This window comes from Lepidothrix coronata, unplaced genomic scaffold, assembly GCF_001604755.1.
Source record: "Lepidothrix coronata isolate B3197 unplaced genomic scaffold, Lepidothrix_coronata-1.0 Scaffold94, whole genome shotgun sequence".
Classification (NCBI taxonomy): Eukaryota; Metazoa; Chordata; class Aves; order Passeriformes; family Pipridae; genus Lepidothrix; species Lepidothrix coronata.
Genome location: NW_016690274.1, coordinates 1,423,279 through 1,447,183, shown reverse-complemented (window position 1 = coordinate 1,447,183; position 23,905 = coordinate 1,423,279). Strand labels below are relative to the sequence as shown.

The window sequence follows — 23,905 nt, the reverse complement described above, 5'->3', positions numbered from 1 at the left end:
ATGAATTTCTTTAAATTTGGAGTCACTAATCCATAACCTCCTAACTACCACTAACCCAGATGCAACCTAAACACTAGCCTCCTTCAGATACAGAGGGTATTTTTTATCAAATGGGGGCAATGAATTACTTTTTTGATGTGATGCTGAAGACAAATGAAAGGAAATCAGAAACTGCAATAGATGGAGAAATTGAAGTAATATATAAACAATTACTCATTCTTTAGACATGCTTGGCAAATTTTCCTGGTAAGAATCACTTTGGAAGATAATTTAATAGACAGAGAGTACAGGAAAACCAGTTTGCTTCTAATGGCATTGCTATGGTGTAATGGGGCTGAGATGGCCATATTCAAGACAGATCCATTATTTGTTCTAGTTTTACCATAAGTGACACTATGATATTTCCAAAATCAAGCCTGAAAGCCCATTAAAAACATTTTGTTGGCTTGACTCATAACAAAATGTAAGAATTGCTTTTTTGAGTCCTGCTGAATGGAGAAGCTTTCAGAACACTCAGACCAATGACCCCTAGCTTTTACAGCAAAGTACAGGGCAAACTTAGTGGTCTAGTGATATGCTTTTATCGCCCTTTCTCTTTTAATGACGTGTCCTTTTCCATCTAAGTTATTGCAACAACGGATAGAAATGTTGCTTCCCCATTTATTCATTTATTCCCATTTCTGTGCATTTGTGTCACTTCCATGAGAGGCTTTAAAAATTTGGTCAGTCTGTTTGTTAGTCTTATACAAAGATACTTGCATGCTTTTTAACTGATGAAATAAGTTCTGAGCTCCAGGTGAAATCCTGATAATTAAAGTTTAATTTAGCATAAAAAACCCTCTCTCTTACTGCACTTTGGTTATAACAGTGTTCCCTGCTGTTGTATTCCCCTAACAGACCACATATATCCTTTATTTGATTTGTCTTTCAGTGTTCATTTTCACTCATATCCTAAAATTTGACAATATATAAGCAAGACATTCCTTTCAAGAAAAAATACAAACCCAAACAACAGTACAGAGTTAATCTTTACGTTAACTCATTAGAAAATCGAGCGATGGAGATGCAGATACTCTCTCAGTGTGTCCAACTTTACATAGAAGGCAGCGGAAAAATCTGCTATGATTCACATTTGGCACTCTCTCTATGACAGTTCACCACAACTGTAATAAATAGCTAACAAAGGAATTCCACTTGTGCCCAAGTCAGGCACCATATCAAACTGATTAGAGACAGTCAACAAACTGGAGAGGAAAGATGATCCAGTAGCTGAGGACTATCCTAAAAGTCTTTTACCTCTCAGTAGGAGTTGAAGACTAGAGGTTGTGAAATTATGTATTTCAGGTATTCATGTAAAACATAATTTTTCCATTTCATGAAACATTTATATGACTTTAAAATCTTTCCACGTTTGATCTGACTCCAGACTTCTCACTTGTGCACAGGTGCACAGGTTGCATCAAGAGGAATGTAACTGTTAGCAGATAAAAAGCTAACAGGGGATGCATGACATGTAAGTACCTTTTCTGCTCATCATGAACTTAAACTTTGCTGTCTAAATCCAGGTGGAAGAATGAGTGAATGACTACTGGATGAGGAGAAAGGAATCTTTTCCTTTTGATTAGACAGTCAAAAAGTCAAGCTCAGACTTGAGAAGAAGATTTTTAAGCATTAAGAGAGTCTTGTCTGGAATTACCAAAACTGCTTTACATTATTTGCTTCAGTCCTATAATCACTTTTAAAAAACAGCTTCTATCATATATGACTCCTCTCATACTAATAATTTCATGGACTAGGGGAACAGTCTCTTAACTCTTCCATGGGTCTCTGGAATAGGGACTAACAGATAATTCAGAAATGTTAAGTGGAGTTTCCTAAATCCATGCACATTCTGCTTGCATCAGCATAGGTCCTGACCCCAGGAAGCTATTTCCTTACAGTCTTGTTTGATGTTTCCGTAGCATTTGAAAGATTAAAAACAAATGGTCTCTTTACAGAAGGCAACGATTTCAAAATTGTCTGACACAACTCCCAGAAGAGCTCATTTGTGCCCTGACCAAAAGCCGTGTCAGATGAAATGGTTAGAAAAGGTCTGCCTTCAGTGGGCCCTGAATCCAGGTTTGGTGAGTATCTTCACCTGGGTGAAGTTAAAGGAGACTTGATTATAGTATAACTTCTTAGAAAACATAAAAGAGAAAGAAGCTTGGGATAATGGTTTAGGATAAACACAGAGCTACAGAACTTCTACGCAAGGATAAATACCTTTTAGAATGTCCGGTTCTTTGAAGGGAACTTGGCCGGTGTTTGTTCTATGTAAGTTTGTTTACTGTAGGTTTAGTCTTTGCCTCAGGTAGGCATCTAGACTGTGCTGGTTTTAATGTGCTTCTAATGACATTTTTCTATTTGTTTGAACAACAGTTGGTAAGTTGAATCACCTTTTTTAGCTTTTGATTCAGTTATTTGTTAAATGTTAGTCCTATTGCATATGATCATATGTTTTGTAAGATAACAAAAAATATTAAACAAAAACATAACTGCAAGTTAAAAGTGGAGCCCAATAAAAACAGAACACCAGAAGAAAAAAAATCGCAGTTCACATGGGCAGTATTACCAAAATGAGGAAATGAGAAAGCCGGCCTGACGCTCCTTCTGCTTCTACTGTGCACTGTAGGGACCACCGGGTTTCCCAAAGCTGTGCCTGCTCAGACCAGACACCTCTGGGTGCAGAGGCTATGAACCATTTGTTTTTAGGTTTTTTTGTGGGGTTTGGGGGTGGGTGGGTGGGTGTATTTTGTAGGGTTTTTGTTGGGTTTGTTTTTATTTTCCTTCTTCTAGGAAGAGAAGAGCCTTGCGTGAAGGACCTGGGCATCTGCAATACCTTGACAACATGAGACACCTCAGAATGAATTCCCAAAAGTAGTATCCCAAGTATTAGGTTCCTTGGCAACTTTAGTTAGATTCAATTCAAGGCATCAGTTCTTTGACTCCTGCTTCCTGGTTGATATGTTTCTACCGTGTGGTAACACAAATCAAGTATGTTTTGTAGCAGAACACTAACTCCATAGAAACAAATGATTAGCTGTCAGGTGGATTAACTCTCTGCCCTGATTCACTGTGGTCACTTAGGCAGGGAGAGAAGGGCAGGCAGTTCTGGCTTAGACTGGCATAAGATGCTGCACAAGTAGGAGAGAAGGACTGGTGACCAAGAGGGTGCTTTCCCCCTTCCCTTTCTGGGATTAAGAAATCTAGTCTGAACTGCAGAATGAATGAGATTTGCAGCCATGGCTCTCTCCTAGATTTAGGACCTTGAGTCATCCCTTTAAAAAACACACATTAAGGACTAGAATATGCTTGAAAAATGAGACTGGATGTGCTTACTTGCTTTTATTCAATTTTGCAAAGATTAAATAATGTGGCTCCCACAGTCTTTAGTGCTTAGAACAGGGCAGAAATCAAAGTGTTCCTACTCCAAGGTGAACATTGTAATGGTGGGTACTTTGCTCTCACTCTGGCTAATTGCTCTTTAATTGTTTGATGGGACTTTGGGTAGGTTCTTTTGCAAAGCAGCATAGTGTGAATGGGAATAGTGGAGACTGTTTCTCCCCTTGAATATCTTCGGGACACAAAACTGGTGATTTGGGAAGACTCTTTGTGATGGGGAGGAGAAGGTCTTAATTCCCTCATCTTCACATGGGATGAATCCAGGTGTATCACATCTTGGCTGAAGCTGTCCCTCCTGTTTTATGTTATGAAAGAAAAATTTAGAAAATGGCAACAGTTTTGGTGAGGGCAGGAGGGATGAAAAAACCACAAAGCTTACTTCTGACCAGCCTCCTTCTCTGGCTGTGTTCTGGAATGACAGTTCATTTGTGTCTTGTGTTTTGTGATGAGCTCAGCCTTTTTAGAAAATGAGAAGCGCACACTCAGCGTGTCTTCTGGATCGAGCTCCTCTGGGATCTCTGGCAGACAACATGTCCTGTTGAGAGCTGGTTGTGACCTAGTTAGTCGGAAGCAGTTCCAAGCATGAGTAATAGGCACTCAATGCACTTGACTGGGAAAATTTGGTTACCTAAAGGTGTGAGGGGAATGGGATGTTGTGTATTCTTAGATACTCTTAGAGCACTGAAAGCCAGTTAAGTCCTGGGTCAAGGTACATACAGCAACTACTGTAATAGCAGCTTGAGGAAAGAAGATAAACTCCTCCTTGCCTATCTCTATGCTAAGCCAGTTCTACCTATGCACAAATACCTAATCCTGGAAGGTTGCACATAGGAAATGCATAAATTAAGTGAAATATTTTAACCACACTTTCTGTTTCTCTTCTAAAAACTATGTTTTCCTCAAGATGACAATTAGTCATCCCCCAAATTACGGAGTTCTTAGATTTGATCTCTGAATGTATATTCAGGCATTTACTGAAATGGCCATTTTCTCTTTACCAGAGGGCTGAAACCCAGGACACCAGTGGTGCCAATAAGTATGCTACTCTAATATTTATGAATCTTCCATAAACAGAATTGATGAAAATAATATTAGGGAATATTAAGGAATAATATTAGGGAAATCTTGGATAGAAGAAAATTATTTTAAAAAACCCAAAAAAATGACACTAAATTAGTTTTTAAATGCTAAGGGTACTGATCAGGATACAATGAATTTTCAAATTATCTCTAACAGCAATAAAATCTTTGGGAGATTTGCAGTTCACTCAACAGCACCTACCTCGTTAAGACCTCGGTGTTGTAATAGAAAGCGTGCTGTGGATAAGAAAGGCCTCCAGTAGATTTGCCACATAAAGTAAATAGCATGAACTTTCATTGCTATCAGAAGTTGTCTGTCTTCTTTCTCTTCATGTGCAGATCTCCACACACAATGAAAGAACAGCTTTGGGAAAGCTGATCTTTTTTCTTTCCAAGATTGTTTGCTCTTCCTTTGCCAAGGTGTTTTGCTTGTTTTGACCATGGTGTAGGATCAGAAAGGAATAGCAGGAACAGAAGCATTATCTAAGTTTTAGTTCTTATCTCCATTACCTCCAGATCACGGAAATTTTGTTGCATGGCACATAGTTTTGAGTGTTTCAGGAGGAAATTCTAGTTGCAGATAGGAAAAGAAAACAACCTTGGTTTAGTGTGGTTTTGTTGTTGTTGTTCTGGTGTTGCCCATATACCATTATTTATTGCACACAGAAGAATTATTTTATTTCTTAACATTTTTTTTTTAAAGTAGGACTTGTGTAATATCTTTCTCAAAAATCAAGCTGAACAAACTTCTTGTAAGATTGAATTCCTCAAATGCTACAAACATCTTCTAATAATCAAAGGCTATTAGAAATCAGCTTTTATTTTAAAAAGCAACTATAATACATTTCTTCTGTTCTCCTCAGTCCCTCCTATAAAGTTCTTCAGGATCTCCTGCTCTGTTTTCTAGCTCTTTAATGGTGGATTCCTTTTTACCATAACACATTCCCCTACTGCTTAACTCTACACTGGCACTCATGTCATCATTACTGTTGCTGGAATCTTCCTCTTTCCAGCCTCTCACTAATCAGTGAATGGCTTTCTTCCCCTTGATGATGGACTGAAAATTTATATTCATTGGATAGAGCAAAAACATCTTTATCTCCTTTCCAAATTTTCCTCTCTGTTGTGTACCATAATGTTTAAAATCAGGAGCCAAGCAGTTAAACTCAACATTTACCATCAACTCCCCTCTTCTTCATTTATCATCTCAACTGTTATGAAATACTGTTCATTTTTCTAAAATCCCTCTTTTCTCTCCATTTTAGTAGCAAAAAGCCTCTCTCTGCCTCTGACTTTTACTTTTTCAGTGTCCTGCTCTCCTATTCCATACTTCCAAGACTTTATCACTGTAGCCATTTAATCCACCTGTTCTTTACTAATTTCCTTTTTTCTTCACCAACTAGCATCCAGACTCATCACTCAGTACCCTTCTTTGCTATCTACCATTACAACCTCACTGTCTATTATGCCTGTTTCTTGCCCTTTCACACTTTAAAGGTCCCCTTTAACATCTCTGTGTTCTCTCAGTCTGTGCTGGTTATTACTTCTGCTCTTGAGATTTGTTCCTTTACCTGGAAGATCTGGATAACCAATTCTGCAGTGTACACACTCTCTAAAACTGTCTATCAGACCATCCCTGTCAATAATTTAGTCTTCTTGCTCCCCAAGTTCAGCAGTTCTTGCCTCAGGAAGTAAGCAAGGAAACAGCTGGTGAGCCAGGGGCAAAAAGCCCACAATGAAAAAAAATGTGGCATAAAAAGTTCTTTATATCTTATGGAAAGGATGTATGGAAGGCAATGAAACAACACTTAGCATCTCAATAGAAGATTCATGCCACTTTGTGAATAGCATAAACTTCTGTTCTCTGTGGAGCTGACTCAAGCACTTCTTCCTTCGGGATTTTTTTTTTTTAGTTTTGTGGAAAGAACTAGTGAGAATTAAATTGAACCACCTGCATATCTGGTCAAAAAGTAAGATTTTGCACATTCTTCTGCTAGGGTGAATGCCTGTGTTCATGTTTATCATTTCACTGTGGGGAAATGTAGGAAGGAGTTCTGCCTTGCAATTACTGATTTGGACTAACATGTTTCCTCACTGGGGCAGACCTGTAGGCAAGTATTATGATACTTTCATGTAGAACATTTTTTATTACATCTTTTAGGATGAAGTAGCACCAAGCAGTCTAAGAAAGTATATGTCTGCTCTTACTGAGAGAAAACATCCCTAGCCACAGAGCCTCTATACCATTGTGGATCTATTTCTAACCTTCCTATTCTCATTAATATTCTGGAAAAAGTTATACATGCTTCTCAAAGACAATCTCTCCTAAATCTGTCACCTAAATAGCTCAGGGTTTAATGCAGAAACAAACAAATAAAAAAGGCAGTCTGCTGTATGAAAAGTACCGAACTTGGGTAAAATCATCTCAAAACTTCTGGAATTTTCTTATTGTGGCTTCACTTTAACTTACAGCTTTATTGCTATAATTGTGTCATGACCCATGACTTCTGGAGAAAGACTGATAAAGGTTAGAAATTCTTGCTAACAGTATTTCATCTAAATCCACACCTGCAATTTTCATTTTGGGGAGTTGCAGGTTAGAATCTCTGCAAGAATAAGCATATGCTGTAGAAACCTTCTGTCTACCTTTGAGAAGCTTTGCTTACAAGTGGAAAAAAACCAGAAGTCCCTGCCAGCTGTAAGCATGGCAAGTTCCCATGGCCAGTTCCCATCACTCTCCTGTGAACAAGATGACAAGATTTCTTGTGCCTGTGTGGTGTAACAACAGCAGCAGAGCCAGGGAGGCTCAGGCACTCATATCTGGGTGGGATGTGCAGTGCCTGATGGAGGACCATCCACCAGACACTCAAAAGATAAGTGCTTATCACTTGGGCAGCCAGGCCAACTCAGTGTTGTCCCCACATCTGTTGGGAGTGTCTGAGCTCCAGACTGGCCTTTAACAAATGGTGTGTGCGTACCTTCCACTTTGGGGTAGTGGCTGCTTCTGATCAGGGGACAGGGGTTTGGGCACAGCCAAATTTTGTTTCCTGGTGAAGTCCCTGTCCTAAGATAGTGCTATTTTTCATAGTGTATAGTAACATGTAGGATGATAACAAGTGGAATAAAGGAGATGGCATGGTTATTGTCAGTTCAAACCTCTTCTTGGGTCTAAAGACAACTTTTTAGATGTGAATGCAAACTTCTCCTAAAGTAGGTTAAGTGTCCTAAAGACATTCAAGTCTGCAAGTGGGTCAACACAACAGAACTAAGTCTAAGAACAATCATCAACAATCACCAATTCATCCTAGTGGCCTGGACTCTTCATTTCCTTGACAAATGTTTAATTTTCACTTGTGATTTGACTTTTCTTTAGAAGGTGAGTCATACAACAACAAATCAAAATTATGACATTTTTGTTTGCCCTGTACAATCTCATGTAGGTGAACCAATGCATTTGCAACACAGTTGTTATTGCAGAAGCCCTTCTCTTCTAGACTACTATATGTCTAGATTAATATTTTACCTTTATTTAGTCCTACAAGATACCAAGATTGAGAAGCACTTATAAATAACATATAGAAGAGTTTCCTGAGAGTCATTTTGTCTGAAAAGAGAAATTATACTCATACTGAAGCTTTCCTGTATCCAAATCAACATGGAAATGTATTTTGATGATGGAGAACAAAAAAAAAAAAAAAAAGATCATTTAGGTACCCTCAAAGTTTATGGTGAATCATTTCTTACACATACAATCTCATGTGTTTTGCTGCCACTGTGCACGGCAAGGATCGTACTGCATCACAGCACTGAAGTTCAAGGAGCACATTTCAAAGATTTCTTCAGGTATTAGCTGCTCCTTGAATACTCCTTAGCAAGGGATCCCCTTTAGGTAAACAGGAGTGAGAGAATGCTCATGGAGTAATCACACAGCCTACTGCATTCATACTCCAGGGAGCTCCACAGATGAAGGGAAAAGGCTGGAGGAGGGATTCTGTGGTTGGGAGTAGTGCTGTTGTCATGACATTTGAGCCGCCTTGTTTCACAAGATACAGATTTTGCATTCTGAGTGTTCTCTTCATCTTCTGATGTCCATTTGATCTAAAGAGCATTTCTGAGACAAATATTTAAAGGGGAGAGAGATGAGTATGCCAGGTGGACAAATGAAAGGGAGGGAGAACAATTTAATATGGATGATTGCACAAGAGCAAATGGAGAATTAGCTGTCTTTGAATGAATGTGGCTGGAAACGAGAAAAGGGTTTTCAACAGGAGCTCTGGAACAGCCTCTGGGTAAGAACTAATGTAAAAGAAACCCCAAAACAAAAAAAATACCCAAAACAAAAACCAAACCAACTAACCAATCAACCAAACCAAAACATAAAAAAAACCCAAAACAAAAGAACTTCCTGCTTTTAATATCAAATTGATCCAAAGAAGGAAGTAAAGGTAAGAATTGGTTGATGGAAATAGGCAGAGTTTGGGATTCAATTAACCAGGGTGTTCCCCCCAGCCTATGTTCCTATTTTCCAATATTCCTAAAACTGCTACTAAGGTACCTGCTGGAATTGGCCATACTGATGAATAGCAGTTTAATCCAGAGCACTGCTGAGCACACACTGCCTGCCTGGTTCAATAGCGTTGATTTGCTTGGCACTCTGGATACACTCTGTACGTTAGAGGACAGGACTGTAGCACAATTTAAAACAGTCTCTCACCTAAATAGCTCAAGGTTTAATGCAGAAACAAACAAATAAAAAAGGCAGTCTGCTGTATGAAAAGTACCCAACTTGGGTAAAACATAAAATACTGTTTTAGATGATTTAGTACCTCATGGAATACAGTATAGTCAAAATCAAGGTGTCTTTGGCATTCAGTCCTTTGTTGCCTGTGATCTCACTGGCCAGCAGAACAGTTTCTACTTAGCAGAGCCTAAATAGAGCCTTGCAATCACATTTGAAATGTGACTGATAGCTAGCATTGCGTGTAAGAATAGCTGCTGTCATAGAAGTCCATTCAATTTAATGGAAAAATGTCTGACACATTAATAGCAATTCAATTATTTGGAGTCTTAAAACCTCTATGAACCTTAAACCAACTGTCTCCCATCTGCAGCTGGATCTGCAATAAATTACACTTTCAGATAAATTTAGTCTTCTTACATTAAAGCTGTTTTGGACCATATTTTCTTGAATTCAAGGAGACCTTTCCTCCGTCTTTTAAGGGACACACAGTAACTTCTTTTCATTACGAAATAAACTACATCGCATTTACTTGGGCCATCAGCATACTTCACAGTGAATTTACTGGAGGAGCTGACGGGTGGCAACTTAGGCCACAACCCACATATATGTTCTCTCACTGTGGTTTTAAAGAACTGATGAGCTGAACGTCAGGAGATATATGCAGAAGGTATCATGCTACTTGCTATATGCTTTCATTCTCTCCTTTTAATTTTTTTTTAAATGTAGGGCTACATTGCTCAACCATCAAGTCTTCATGTTTTTGCAGACTTTTGCTTACTGAGGATTTCTTTTTTCCAACATGGCCCTAACTAATATTTTTATATTGATATTCAGGTTACATATTCAAAGGAGTAGTGTAATTACATTGGAGAGGTTTTACTCAGGTAATATTCAAATGAGTAAGAATATTTGATCAAAAAGATTGACTTCTGACTAAACTCCAAATTCCCATTTTTGTCCTGGAGATTTTTTGCATCTGGAGATTTTCTGGATCTTATGCTCTCTCTGATGTTCTATATTGAGCATTACTTTGGTAAAAGGGAAGCTATCACTTGGAATAGAAGACAAGAATGTTAATTTTGACCCTTGAAATCAACAAGAATTTTTCCCTGCATAGTTAATTTCTGCATCTGCCACTATTTTACTGTGGGATCTTGTAATAATTTAATTGATATGTATCTGTATTTCTTTTCTGTGAAATAGCAGTGCTGTTTTCTCAACATGCAAAGGTGATGTGGTTGTTTGAAAAGTGAGCTTGTAGAAAAGACAGCATGATGGGACAATTATCTCAAAGCCCTTACTAGGTCTAAATGCCAAAAATCTGGAAGGACTGGAACAGCCTTTTCATAATGTGTTATTTATTTCTTCTCAGTGCTTACTAAATTGTTAGATTCTCAGGATGATAATAATAATATGGAGAGTAGTCCCCTCCTTTATTATTGTTTTGAACAATTGTATTCTCTACTTGCTTAAAAGTTCCTGAAATGTCACATTGCATAAAACCAGGTCACAGTGTTTGTCACAGCATTATATGCCTGACCAAGAAAAATGCTCAGCAGAAGTCATACAAGGTTTACAATTTTCCTGTTACCTCGTGCACATTCAGATATAAGCCACTCACCTTTCCTAAACTTTACACTTTCTTTATGAATATGCTTGGACAATTCTCTCTCCTGTTCTGTATGAAAGAAATAAATGTTGAACATAAATCATAACCACCTCAACCCAGAGATTTGACAGAATATTATTAGTAAGAAACATATGGAGGACTTGAATGAACTTGATATAATTAAAGCCATTTGATATGAGTTACACTAAATATAATTTTTAAAACTATATATTTTTGAGATCAGTATCAGAATGTTAAATTAATATTTTATATAAGATTGCCAATTTGATAGTATTGTCAATATAAATATGTTGACTTCTGTTAGTCACAAAACATTGGGCTTGTAGAATAAACATGATAACAATCAACATGATAAACACTAAATGTATTAAAAGCTGATAAATCTTGGTCTGAAATTAAAAATGAGGAATAATTATTAAGCAGGTGTGTTACTAGATCCTTCAGGAAAATGTTTATTTATACAACTTGACAACCTTCCTCTCTGCTGTGAACAAAAGAGAAGGAACCATAGGAATTAATAGTGTTATTATTTGTGGTAGGTGAATATCAAAGGAAAAACACGAGCTAACACAGACTTAAGATGATCTGGACCCGTTGTTAAGTAAATCACAGCAAATAGGAATTTACTTTGGCTAATATCATATGCCTAAGAAGAATGAATGCAGGCCAAAGGCAAAAGCCTTCCTGAAGAGATGTGATGTGCCTGTACTGGAAAGCTAAACAATTCCAGGGCTTGTTCTCTGGCCCTGAGGCTAAATAACCAATTTAGTTACATTCATACAATTAGATTGACCTGCTTTGGGTAACAGAACAGTCTCGTATCAGCATTTTATTGGTAATGATCCCCAGAATGTGATAACTTTCCAGTCAGCTTTGGGACCATTCTAACAATTCAGTACATAAACGATCAAGTTCTGGTGCACAAACTCAGGCTTCTGTTAGTTTGCAGAGACATAACATGGGACTTCTAACAAAAACTGAGAGTCATGGCAAGTAGAAGAAATACTCAGTGCAATCCTGTACCCACAAGAGTTGTGCTACCTTGCCTACATAAAGCCGAAATCTTAGACAGGTGAAAGACATGTTACTTCTGTATTTTTCATTGACTGCTATTAAAACAACAGTTGTGATGTCCTCAGATGAAGATGGTTATTCATCAATTAAAGAAGGTTTACAAAGAGCTAAGAGAGTGGTTGAAACAGTATGGGACACATTTCATGGTAAATGCCCTCAGGAGCTATTTATATTAAAAATAGAAAAAAATTCAGGAGTGTATTTCTCTGTTTCAGAGTAGTCTATAATGCAAGATGACACACAGACAGTAGAGGTAAAATATTGTAATTCTCTTGCACGGGGCTCAGTGCTGCTTTAACTAGATTTTTCAAGTGTCCAGCCTTTTTCAGATATCTCTATCCTAGATTGCAATTAGCAGTGGAGGTATCGGCTTTGAGACTAATAGTGCATAGGGGATGGTCCTCTGGAAGGAGAGCTCAGGACAAATCCAATAAATAGTCATATTTCTGTATACTGAATTACTGACCAATGCACAGTGCTACAGGAGCTATCAGCTCAAAGCTGCCACATTCATAACTTCACAATTTATGAAGTAGCTGCATTCACTGGGTAGAGGTATTCCCTCTATCCTTTTCAAGATTCTCACCACACAAGTACTTAATTTTTTTGTGGTTGCTCTATGACTTAATTTTACATATCAAATAATCAAAGAATTTGAAAACATCCTTGTCTATTCTGGTCAGCACAGTGCTTACCATACCACTGAGACTTGAGTTGTTAATATCATCTGAGTTTTTTACATTGTGAGGGTCACTAATTATTTAAAAAAATATTTGGACAAATACAATGCCTATAATAGCAAAAAAAATGCTACACATTAGACTCCAGTTACTAGATTATCAGATATATCAAACTGTATCAATTAGATTACCAGACCTTTATATGACAACTGCATTACAAAAAACTAGTTATATTTTTAAACCATTCTATGTGAATGATAAAAAAATAACTTCTACATCTCGCTCCTCTCTTCCCAAACCCATCTTAAAAGCTAGGAAGTATCTGATTAATATTTTAGAACTTCATAGTTTCTGAGGATAATAAGACTTGGAAATAAAAGTACCTTTTGGACACTGAGTGATTAGGATGACCCTTCCAACCTACATTCATTAAAACAAGGCTACTTGTGAAGTTCTTATATAGGAAGTTATTACTTGCTGTTCCCCATTTTCATATTATGCAAATCATTGACAGAGCAGCATCTACACCACCCGAAGGTCTGGTGCAATGTGAGTATCCAAAAGCATGTGCTGTCTGCAGTGCTGTCAGAGTAAGGTGGATTTGATAAGAAATTCCTTATTTCAGAAGGTTGCTTTCATTACATAAATGATAAACAGTAACGATGGTACTAAAAATTTCCTATACATTTCTTCACTATGAGTTGCCAGAGAAAGTGGGGATGCCCCATCCCCGGAAGTGTTCAAGGTCAGGTTGGATGGGGCTTTGAGCAACCTGGTCTAGTGGAACGTGTCCCCATCTGTGGCACGGGGGTTGCAACTAAATTATATGTAAGGTCCCTTCCAGCCCAAACCATTCTATGATTTCCCTCTAATTTAAGCTCCTGTGAGACCAGCACATATACAGTGACACTAAGCAGCCACTGGTACTGTAAGAAATCTAAGGCATGCTATCCTTTCCATGGCTGAGATGTGCCTAGGAATATTGCCTCTTGCGGTGCTCAGTGTTTCGAGATGTCTCTCTTGAAAGCTGTTTGGACTACAGTATCAGAGAATCACAGAATCATGGAACAGTTTGGGTTGGAATGGACCTATCATCTAGTTCCAACCCGTCTGCCAGGTTGCTCAAAGCCCCATCCAACCTGGTGTTGAGAGCAGCATAAAAGTGCTGTGCTAAGGATACTACGACAGCCTTCACCCATGCTTCCTGGGGTTTAACTGCTTTCTCTAATAGGATTATTTTACTGTAACTGACATGAGTTGCTGATAAATTAAGACATTGTTACAGTATACCACAGCACAGCAAAACTGCCCAAATCATATTCAGCCTTCCTAAAACAAAATAAGACCAAGTCTTGCTTAGACTTGCACTTAGCTAAAATTACAGAGCAAGGTGGCATAATCAATTGACTTTACATCAGGGAGCTGAGACAGTGTGGCTGTCTCCTTTTAAAGATAGTGTTACTCTGATATACTTTCTACTAGTCCGTATGTACAGAGTTGGGCTATATAGTGGTCTAGCTTGTAATGTCTCCCATATTTCATCAAGCACAGAGCTGGCATTACTGGAGAGAGCGGCCAAACTGATTTAAATGAAGCTGCTTTGGTAGCAGAAGGTACATAGCTGTGTTAATGCATCAGTCTCTAATTTACCCCTTTCTTACTGAAGAACCTAGACTATATATCACTCGCTATTTTAGTATGGAGAAAGATTATGCAGTGCAGGTATAGTGTTTAAGATGTGTGAGTGTCTTTAATGCTTGGCTGTAGGATTTAAGATTTTATTAAGTTTTCTTTCTGTTCTATCTCCCTACCTGTAATTCTCCACATACATTCTATCTAGAAATTTTCTGATTTCTTAGAACTTACAGGCATCTGCTTATAAAGTAAATAATGTATGGAAATTTTGGTTCTATGAAATGTAAGAAGCACTTCGTTTATATTTTATAAACAAGGAACTTAAAGACAAAGTTATCATTCAATTTTTTTATGAAGATATGATAGAATCAATATTAAATTGAACACAATACTTTTATTTAAACACAGATTCACTAATATACCAGAATAGCACAAATTATTAAAAGCACAGAAGTCATTTAAATTGAGTTTACATCTATTTTGCATCACTGGAGCAGTGCAAAGCAGATAAAGCACACCAGGGAATCAAGACCTTACTTTGGTTTGGTTGAGGCACAGGTTACACGGTGGCTGAGCAGATGCCAAGTTCATCTGTTTGTGTGCTTTAAGCATTCCCCCAGGTTCCTGCCACAGTTACACTGCTTGGCTGCTTCCTTTGTGCACGCTAGAGACAGCAGCAATGCCAAGGGACAGCTTTTGAGAACAAACACCCAACTTCAACTTGAGACACAGAATATTTACAGAAAAGATTTCTCTGAAATGGTTAACTTTCTGGATAATTGAAGTGAGATGTGCATGCAGCTCCTTGTGTCAGACCCACTGTAACCAAGATGTGCAGAGGTGCCAAGCAGAAGGGCTGGGCTCCTTTGGAGGGTGCAGTAGACTCCCAGGAGTCAGCAGCAAAGCTATTCACACAGTTCTATTTACAGCCTGTATAGCCACAGCCATTAGCTATAACCATGAATAGATAAACTTAATTACAACTTAATCTATTAATTTGGTTTTACACCCTATGCGCAAGCTTTTAATTAATTAACAGTATGAAAAGTTTGATTACATTATTTCATTATTAAGACTACTTAGAACAAAAAGTATGTCAACAGAAATGCTGAATTTCTTGAAGGATTTAATTTTTAACTCATTTTAGCTCAAGCCAATTAGCACATGAATTTTATGTTCTTAGAAACCTCATTCTGTATTCACAGAATAAGCACTACAAGTATGGTAGGGAAATATTTTTCATTAAAAAAGCTGAAACCTAGGTGGAAATGCAAAACAAATCCCTGACATCATGAAGACATGATCAGGAGGGTGCTAACAGAACTGTGATAAACATGTCTGCGAGAGCTAATATCATTTCACTTAGAACACTTCTGGCATATTCATAAGAATCTCCATATGTTTCATATGTAAAGGCATGCATATAAAGCATATAAGTAAGAAAGTGCTATTTAAAGGTACTAGGATTGTAAAATTTATTTAAGATAATGTATTTTTAGTGAAGAAAAATGTATATACCATATATATACATACATAGTTTGCCATATATATATTCACACACACATATATACCTCTTAAAAAGTGGAAAATCATTCTCACATTTAGTTTGAGACCGGCTAAAGTCTGAAATTGGCTGACATTCCTCCTACCCTGTACCCATAACAGTACCACTCAGCCTCTTCTTTTAGTGTTTCGGGAGATGAGGATTAATGCATCTGAGGTTTCCAGCATTTTATTTTTTGTGAAGAATTTCACAACTTGTGGGTTTCTACCCTTCTCCACTTAATTACGTTCTGCTGTGGATTGTATTGCTCCAGGTTGTGTCTGCTGCTGATTTCAAACTGTGAGAACTTCTGGATCTTTGGGTTCGGGTTATGCTTTTGTAGTTCTCTGGTCTGTTATTCCTCTATTATTCTTGTGAGGAAACCAAAGTGGAGCTACCAGTAAGATCAGGGAAGTTTTCTGCAATGTTGGTCTGATTAATACCTCTTCAAGCAGGACTGGAATTCAGGAGTACTCATGGGGAGAAGATCTTGTGTCACAGCTCCTTACAAATCACTTAGATTTTATGGGACATTTAAACTACTTTTGAAACTATACATGTTGTTCAATATGCACATCCTTATAACGAACATTACACAAAAAAATTAGAAGTGATGCTAATTCAAATGTACAGAGTTCACAGCTATATGTCCCTTGACCTATAGCTTGCATGTGGTATACTTATTTAAAAAGAAGAATTGCAGTTAAGAATAAAACATTTCATCTTTTTTTCAAGGTAGGTAGAAAACTGGATTGGAATAGGGAATTTTTCACCAAGCTGTCACTCAGATTTCAATTCAAATCAATAGTGCAATTTTTCAGCAGACAGCTTTTCAGTAGCCTTCTTGAAATGAGTTCATGGGTTCAGGGCAATTCTTTGTGCATAAGTGTCCATGTTGCATAACAAGAAAAAGAATGACTATTCTTATCTGTAGATTTCAACATAAGGACCCAGGGCTGAATATAGGTTTACATCCCTAGGCAGACCTCTCAACTTGGTGTTAGGTAAAATGAAGGGACTTGATCTGTCAGTGCTGTGCCTGCTCTGGTGTGAGAGGACACTCCTAGCACCTTATACACAGAGTACGTACTGCTTGTCACATACAAAAGCTAAGGCAGCAGGTTCTTGAAAAGAATATCTGAAAGAGTATACCAGGAAAAGATCATTGCATGCAAATCCTGTTTCTTACGTTTTTCTCCCTTCAGCAACTGCTAATGACTGTTGTCAGAGCCAGGATATTGGACTAGATGTTCAACTCACTATAGCAATTTATTTGATCGCATGCTTTTAATCAAATTATGTTCTTATTTTGGCTACTTAAAAGGATCTGAGGACCTGATGGAGAAAGGCATTTAAATGCTTTAATGCTCACATTATTTCAGGGAGGCAAGTACTTGTGCGTATCACAGCATTCACGTCTCAGGCCATAAACTTACTGGGGTGGGGCTCATGTATCTTTTATTAGGACTTCACTTTTTCTGGGTATGAACTCAAATAAAATACGTATTTGATAACAGTGATAACAGTGTGCAACACTGTTTCTCTACAAAGGTTAAATAGTTTGTTTGGCTAAATGGCTTGTGCTACAGGAAAATTCTCCAGTAATTTATGTAAGCATGATGAGACTAGCATTCACTGATGTGGTAAAGAATCAACTTCTATTATAGAACTCCCCACAATTGCAATGCACGAATATTACATTTATAGAAAGCTATTTTTCACCTGTTACCAGGATTGCCAGACAATATGTAACTTACATTTACCTAGCAGGGTATTTCAGATTTCATCCATTTTGCAAAACCATCTGTCTGCAAACCTATGACACACGTTGGTGAAAATCCAGACACAGAAACGAAGAAACCAAATACTGACAACCATACATTTTACCTCTGCCCTGTCGGTTCTAAGCCCTGACAGCGCGAGTAAGGTTTCCTTCTAAACCAACGAGAGGAGGTAGCGATGAATTGGTTGACAGCCGAGTAAGCGAGACAACCTCGACTTTCTTAATTGCGGGCGGTTTCACCCCGAGGAGAGGTGCAGACCCGCAGGAGCAGCACAAGGCGGGTCTCGGGCGCTGGGCAGTGGTACCGCATCTCCCGCCGCACCGGGAGCCGCGGTAGCGGGTGTTTCCCCGGGCAGCGCAGGGAAGCCCCGCGCCGCTCGGGGCCGTGTGGCCGCACCCGCACTGTCCCGCGCTGCTCGGCGCCGGGGTACCGGGAGCATTCCCTGCCCCGCCGGCCGCGCCCGGCCACCTGCTCCTCCTGGGGTCCCCCGCCCGCCTCCCGCGACATATGCAAGGGAGGGGCGGGAAGGAGGCCAGGGCAGAGGGATGGCGGTGCCGCAGGGTTCGGCGGGCGGGGGAGGCTGGGTGCCGCCCGGCGCCGCGCAGGGCGGCGCGGCCGATGCCCACGGGGGCCCCCCAGCCCCCGTCCGGCCCGGCCCGGGGGAGCAGCCGAGAAAGGGGGCCGGCGGAGGGAGGGATGGGAAAGCAACTCCTGATCTTAAAGCAACGACTCGCTTGTTCACTCTCACCTTCTGCCGGTTCCTCGGATTGAAATACAACAACGCCGATAATAATAATAATTACACCGCCTCCCTCCGTGCCAAGCAGACCCACGTTATAAGGAGGGGAAGGTCAAGAGGAAAGGCAGCAGGAGCGCTGCCTCGCCTCCGAGCTGGCGGCTGTCACACCGCCCGCCCGTGCCCCCGGCTTCCCCGGGGGCGGCCCAGTCCCTCCCCCTCCCCGGGGTGGGCAGCATCACCCGGCGCGGCGGATGCCCCGCGGCATCGCCCGGCGGAGCCGCGGCACCCCCAACGCAAACCGTGGCGCGACGGAGATAGGAGGCGCGGGCAGAGCCCAGCGGTACCTCTCCCCACCCCTTTGTGCATCGCGGGCAGGACACACACACTCACACCCCACCTTGCAGTCTCGGCGCCGCAACCGCCCCTTGTTACACACGCATGCTGACACGAAGCCAGTCCCCCTGCTAAATGCATTTTCTGTTGAACTCCACCGTCATCCATCCATCCATCCATCCACCCATCCATCCATCCATCCATCCATCCATCCATCCATCCTCTCGCCTACCCCCTTTCTCTTCCCCTCCCCCTCCATCCCCGGTCGATATAGTTTTTTCCCCACATACACACCCTTAGCATCACTATAAAGCAGACATTTTGATGCCATTTATCACGGTACAGGCTGAAATAAGCGCGGAGCGCCTTACCCACCCCCGCCTGGCTGCGTGCAGTTGGCGCTGAGCGATCCCGGGAAGGACTAGTGCGGCTCGTCCCTAGCGCAGCTGGTTCGCTGCCATCCGCCCAACTTCAGCACCCAGCCGGCGGGGAGAGGGAGGGAGGCGGCGGCAGGCAGGCGGGCAGGCAGCAGGCAGGGAGGGAGGAAGGGAGGGAGGGAGGGAGAGAGAGGGAAGGCGGGAGGGTGCGAGGAGCGGCGCGGAGGCAGGAGCAGGAGCCCCCGCACATGCGCTCTGCCAGCGGCGGCGGAGCCCGGCGGCGGCGGGAGTTCCCCCGCTCGGCCTCGGCGGGGGAGTCACGGCCCGCCCCGGCTCGGCACCGGCGCTCGCTCGCTCGCTCGCTCGCTCGCCTGCCCGCCCCGAGGATGCTCGGCCGGGCTTTACCGCAGTTCTCAGCGAATAGCAATAGCGAGCGAGACTTCCCTGGCAGTCATGGGCAGGGGGTCTCCGGAGGCGGTGGGGTCGGGGCGCGCCGGCCGGCGGAGCGGCAGCATCCGCGCTCCTGGGCTGGGAGTTTGAGACGGCGAGAGCCATACGCCGCGGTGGTAAGAAGTGAAAGGCTAGCGGTGCTGGGCTTCTGCCTTGTTTTAATTCTGGTCCCCACATCGATATATCCAAATGGATTAAAAAAAAAAAAAAAAAAAGAAAGTGTATGAACCAGTATCCAACTCTTCATTCTCCTCGTGCAGCCGAGGGAGAGGCAGAGATTTAGTGGCCAAGTAACTTTTTAATGTTGGGCACCTGAAGCACGATGCCTAGATGAAGAACCAGCGTGCATCTGCACGGATCTGTTGGTGGCTACTGTGAGAATCAAGATCAGGATGCTCTGAAAATCTGGCTCTGAATCCTGAATCCCTCCAGGTCTTGCCAGTTAGGTTTTCCCATCTTTTCAGACTCCAGTTGCCAAATTTGGGCTCAATAGCAAACGTTATTTAGCTTCCCTACTGCAACTTAAAAATCTGGAGCCTGATATGCCTCAAGGCAACAGCATTGGAAAAATACATATTTGGCATCTGGATCCTGTCAAATCATACCATGAATCCAGAAATGTTAATGTCTCAAGAGAGAACACATTACTGCATTTTCCACTCCACTAAAACAGACTGGCAAGATGGTACAAAAAGGCACAAGGTTGAATTAAGGTGGTTCTGTGGCTTGCCAACAATTGGTATTCTCTTTGAAGAAGTGGTCAACACACCTGTGTATCCCACCTAGAGCCCAACGTTACAAAAACTAAAGCCAGAATCACACATATGGCTTAGGCTGAAATTAAAACGATTGAAAGCAGCCTAGAAGGGCTATCTTGCATGAGAGCTGTAAGAGCATAGGCACATCAAAACAATCCCAGCTCCTGGGAGTTTTTATTCAAAATTTAATTCAACAGCACAGCAGTAACAGCCATGATTGTGTGGCTTTTTGTCTTCTGAGACAGAAGCTTCCAATTCTGAATCACAAGGACCAAAGTCAGTGTTACCTCTCTGAAAGTCTCTCCTCATAAAACCATGACTTTTCTTTTCTTCTTATCTTGATCCTCCTGGAGAGTCTGAGAACTGAAAGACACAATTCTACTTGATACCAAAGGTTATTGGCATGGCAATTTGGAAGTCTTTGTGGAAATCTAGCTTACATTTCCAATTCTTAGAAATAGTACTCAAAGGAGTATGATAAAAGATAAAATGTGTCTGTGAAGCATTAACAGTGTTTTTATTTGTTAATTGCAATGCTTCAAATATTACTTGGGTATCTTTCTACTGCTTTAAAGAGCACCAGTTCTATTCTAAGGCCCCAGTTAGGAAAAGCCTCCATACTTAGGAAATAATCTTAAGACTTGTTTAACTTTAAGCTCATATGTTGAAGTATATTGACTTCATACTGAAGACTGTGAGCCTTCGTACCTGCTTAATATTAGGAAGACAGTTTTAGTCTGACAAAAGCTATGAAACAAATAAAAGCAAATATCTTCTACAGATTGAGTAGCTACACAGGGAGTATATGCAGATGTTCAACCTAAAAGGGAGACTAAGTAATGGGTAGTATTGAAAGAAAATAATTTTATCCATATTTCTGAAAAAAAACAAATTTTATAAGTTTGAAAATGCTATACTTAAAATGCTTACATTAATAAAATTCTCCAGCTTTTTATGACTTCGTTAATATTTCCCACAGCTCTGAGCAAGCCCAGCCATTCTATTTACCATAGTTTCCTGCACTGAAGTCATTACTTGTTGTTGCTTGAACTCCTGTTTATAAATCCACTTCCTTTCAATAGCTGTTCAGCTGCTCTGTTCTGGCTGCTGCCTAATCCTTGTGCCTATTTTAGAGCCCTGCAAGTGCTTTCAATGGCTTTTTCTTCCAGGCCTTTCTATCCTCTCTCCCAGGTTTATGTGTCTTGTTCCATGCTTCTTTGCATTTCTTAACCCAAATGGTTTCCTTATTACCATGCATTAATTGTTTATTTTTTATTAAAGCCTGTTGTCATTGTTTTTCCAATGAATTGTCACTGTCTATTGATAAAAGATGTATTATAAAAAGGCTTGTGAAAATCTACAACACCATCTACGTGAGAAGGCGCAAAGAGTCCATATAAATCTAATGAAATCATTTTACTTCAACATTGTGATCTTAAATATCTGGATTCCTATTGAATTTAATGGACATGAAATTAGGTTCCTTATTTTCCAGTATTAAGTCTGCATAATTGTTAGTCGACTGTATAATTTCAGTCAACTTCATATTCTGCCTATAGAAATCAAGGCCTTTAAAACTTGTCATGGTCATGAACTCTTCAACATTACAGTTGGTTAATAGTATTCTCTGCCTATCTTCAACATAAGTCAAAGGCTATATTTAAAAGAAATCAATAGCTAAAGACGTAATATTGATCAGAAACTCATGATCTTTTGTGGCGCCAGCATGGCTTCAATGTGATACAAAATGAAACATTTTAAATGTGTTTGAAACACAGATCACATACATATATTTTCTCTGTAAGCAGCAATATTGTAACACTTTAAAGACACTTGCATTTGTAGTGTCAACTAGGATATGGTCATAAAAATGTGCCACAGTTACAGAGATGATTGTATATTGAAAGTCTGCTTCGTGAAAATACTGATTTGAATCTTTCTTAGCTATATCTGTGCAATACCATGGTTCTTTTCTTTTACAGTCGTGACCTTTTATAACTACCAGAGTGTCTAATGTTATTTGACACTATTAAGAAGGATTTAAAGAATTAAATAGACTTTTCTATGCTGCTATACAGAAAACCATGAAAATTTAAAAAGCCTTGAACAACCACTAACACCCCCAACTCTTTTTCTTTGTCCCAGAACAAATGAGTTGAAGAAGCAATCATCTTAGTTGGTTGTTTGGATGAAAAGCTGTCTTGCAAAATATGAATAGAGCTACAGCATCTCCGTGTTAGAGACATTCGGTTTTGCAGTAGCAGCAAATCAAACAAACACAGAGTTTATTTCTGAGAGTCCATTTTCAGATTTACCCAAGTGACATTTATAATTTGGCTTGTTTACATGCAGAAACAAAGGCTTCAGAAGTCCCCTTATTAAAGAACTGCTCTTTACAGATGGCAGTGCTCTTGTAGCTTACTCAGAGCAAGACCCAGAGATAATGACATCTTGTTTTGCAGCTGTTTCTGTTAACTTTGGCTGAGCAATCAGTGTTTCAAAGGCTACAGCCACCAAAACCCAAACATCTGTTGACTCAGAAGAAAAATGTCACTGCCACTAAACTGGCAAAACCAAACTGAACTATAGCTCTGGTGCTTGAGATAGCTTCCCATGGGCTTGAGCTGCCCTGATGGTCTCTTGATCCTAGCTCAGTAGGAAATTATCATTTTACCATTTCACCAAATATGTTCTTCCATCAGAAGCTAGGCAAAGATTCCTAGCACTATTTCTAGAGCTAAATATATTTCACTCCCTTTCTTTAGCAGCTAATGAATAGATTTTAAAATGATTCATTGAACAGAAGCAAAAGATGGAGATTTGCTTCAGTAACCAGGTGATCTGAGCACTCCGCAACAAAACATTTCTGGTCCTTAAGTTGAATGGAGCTGAAAGGACCAATAGAAGGTAAGTAATTTTCAAGACCAGTAGTCATAAAACTACTTATATCTCCCAAGAAATGATATTTGGGTGACAAGAAGTATTTGGAACACGTCTGTTTCTAGTAATTGATAATCCCAAGGTTATGAATCCTGATAAATTCATAATAAATTATCAAGATTAAGGTTCAAAAATGAAATACTAATTTTTACTTATCTTGCCGATCCAGAAACTCTTTAATGTTTCTTTCCAATGATGACATCTCTGATATCATCCCTACCCTCAAATGTCATGGGATATATCATAATGCCCTTTCCCTAAAACTTTGTTCTATCTCAGTAAATAATTAGTAAAGTTTTAAGACTTTAAACACATGCTTGTTCTTAGTACATGAGAATTATATATAGATTTCATAATAATACCATCCTTAAGAAGTTGTATAAGAATAGCACATACTTTATTACTTTCTCAAGTAGAAGTTTGTAATTTTTATTCTGTTTTACTTAGTTTATAATCTCATATAGTTTGCTGAAGTTAAAATGAAATCACAGAGACTTGTGTTTTATATATTATTTCTACTTGGTTTGTCTACTTCATGTTTCCACAAAGATCTTAATTAAGCTGAAGCTCAAGGTCAGAGTGCAAATGATAGTAGGTAAAAAAGCCCCAAACTTCCTCCACCTCATAACGCAACAGTGGCTATAGGAGTTTACACTGTTGAAATTCAGAATGGTATGATTTGACTTAAAACCTCCAAGCAT

The 23,905-nt window shown here is 39.9% G+C and overlaps 1 protein-coding gene across 2 annotated transcripts in view; it reads right to left on the bottom strand.

The window, feature by feature from the left end:
- Positions 1–19,213, bottom strand: part of RGS17 (regulator of G-protein signaling 17) — a 73,809-nt gene extending 54,596 nt beyond the window's left edge. For both annotated transcript variants that reach the window (XM_017822050.1, XM_017822051.1), the window contains exon 1: positions 19,055–19,213. The gene's annotated coding sequence lies outside the window, so the exon portion shown is untranslated. The remainder of the gene's footprint in view (positions 1–19,054) is intronic.
- Between the last annotated feature and the right edge of the window lie 4,692 nt (positions 19,214–23,905).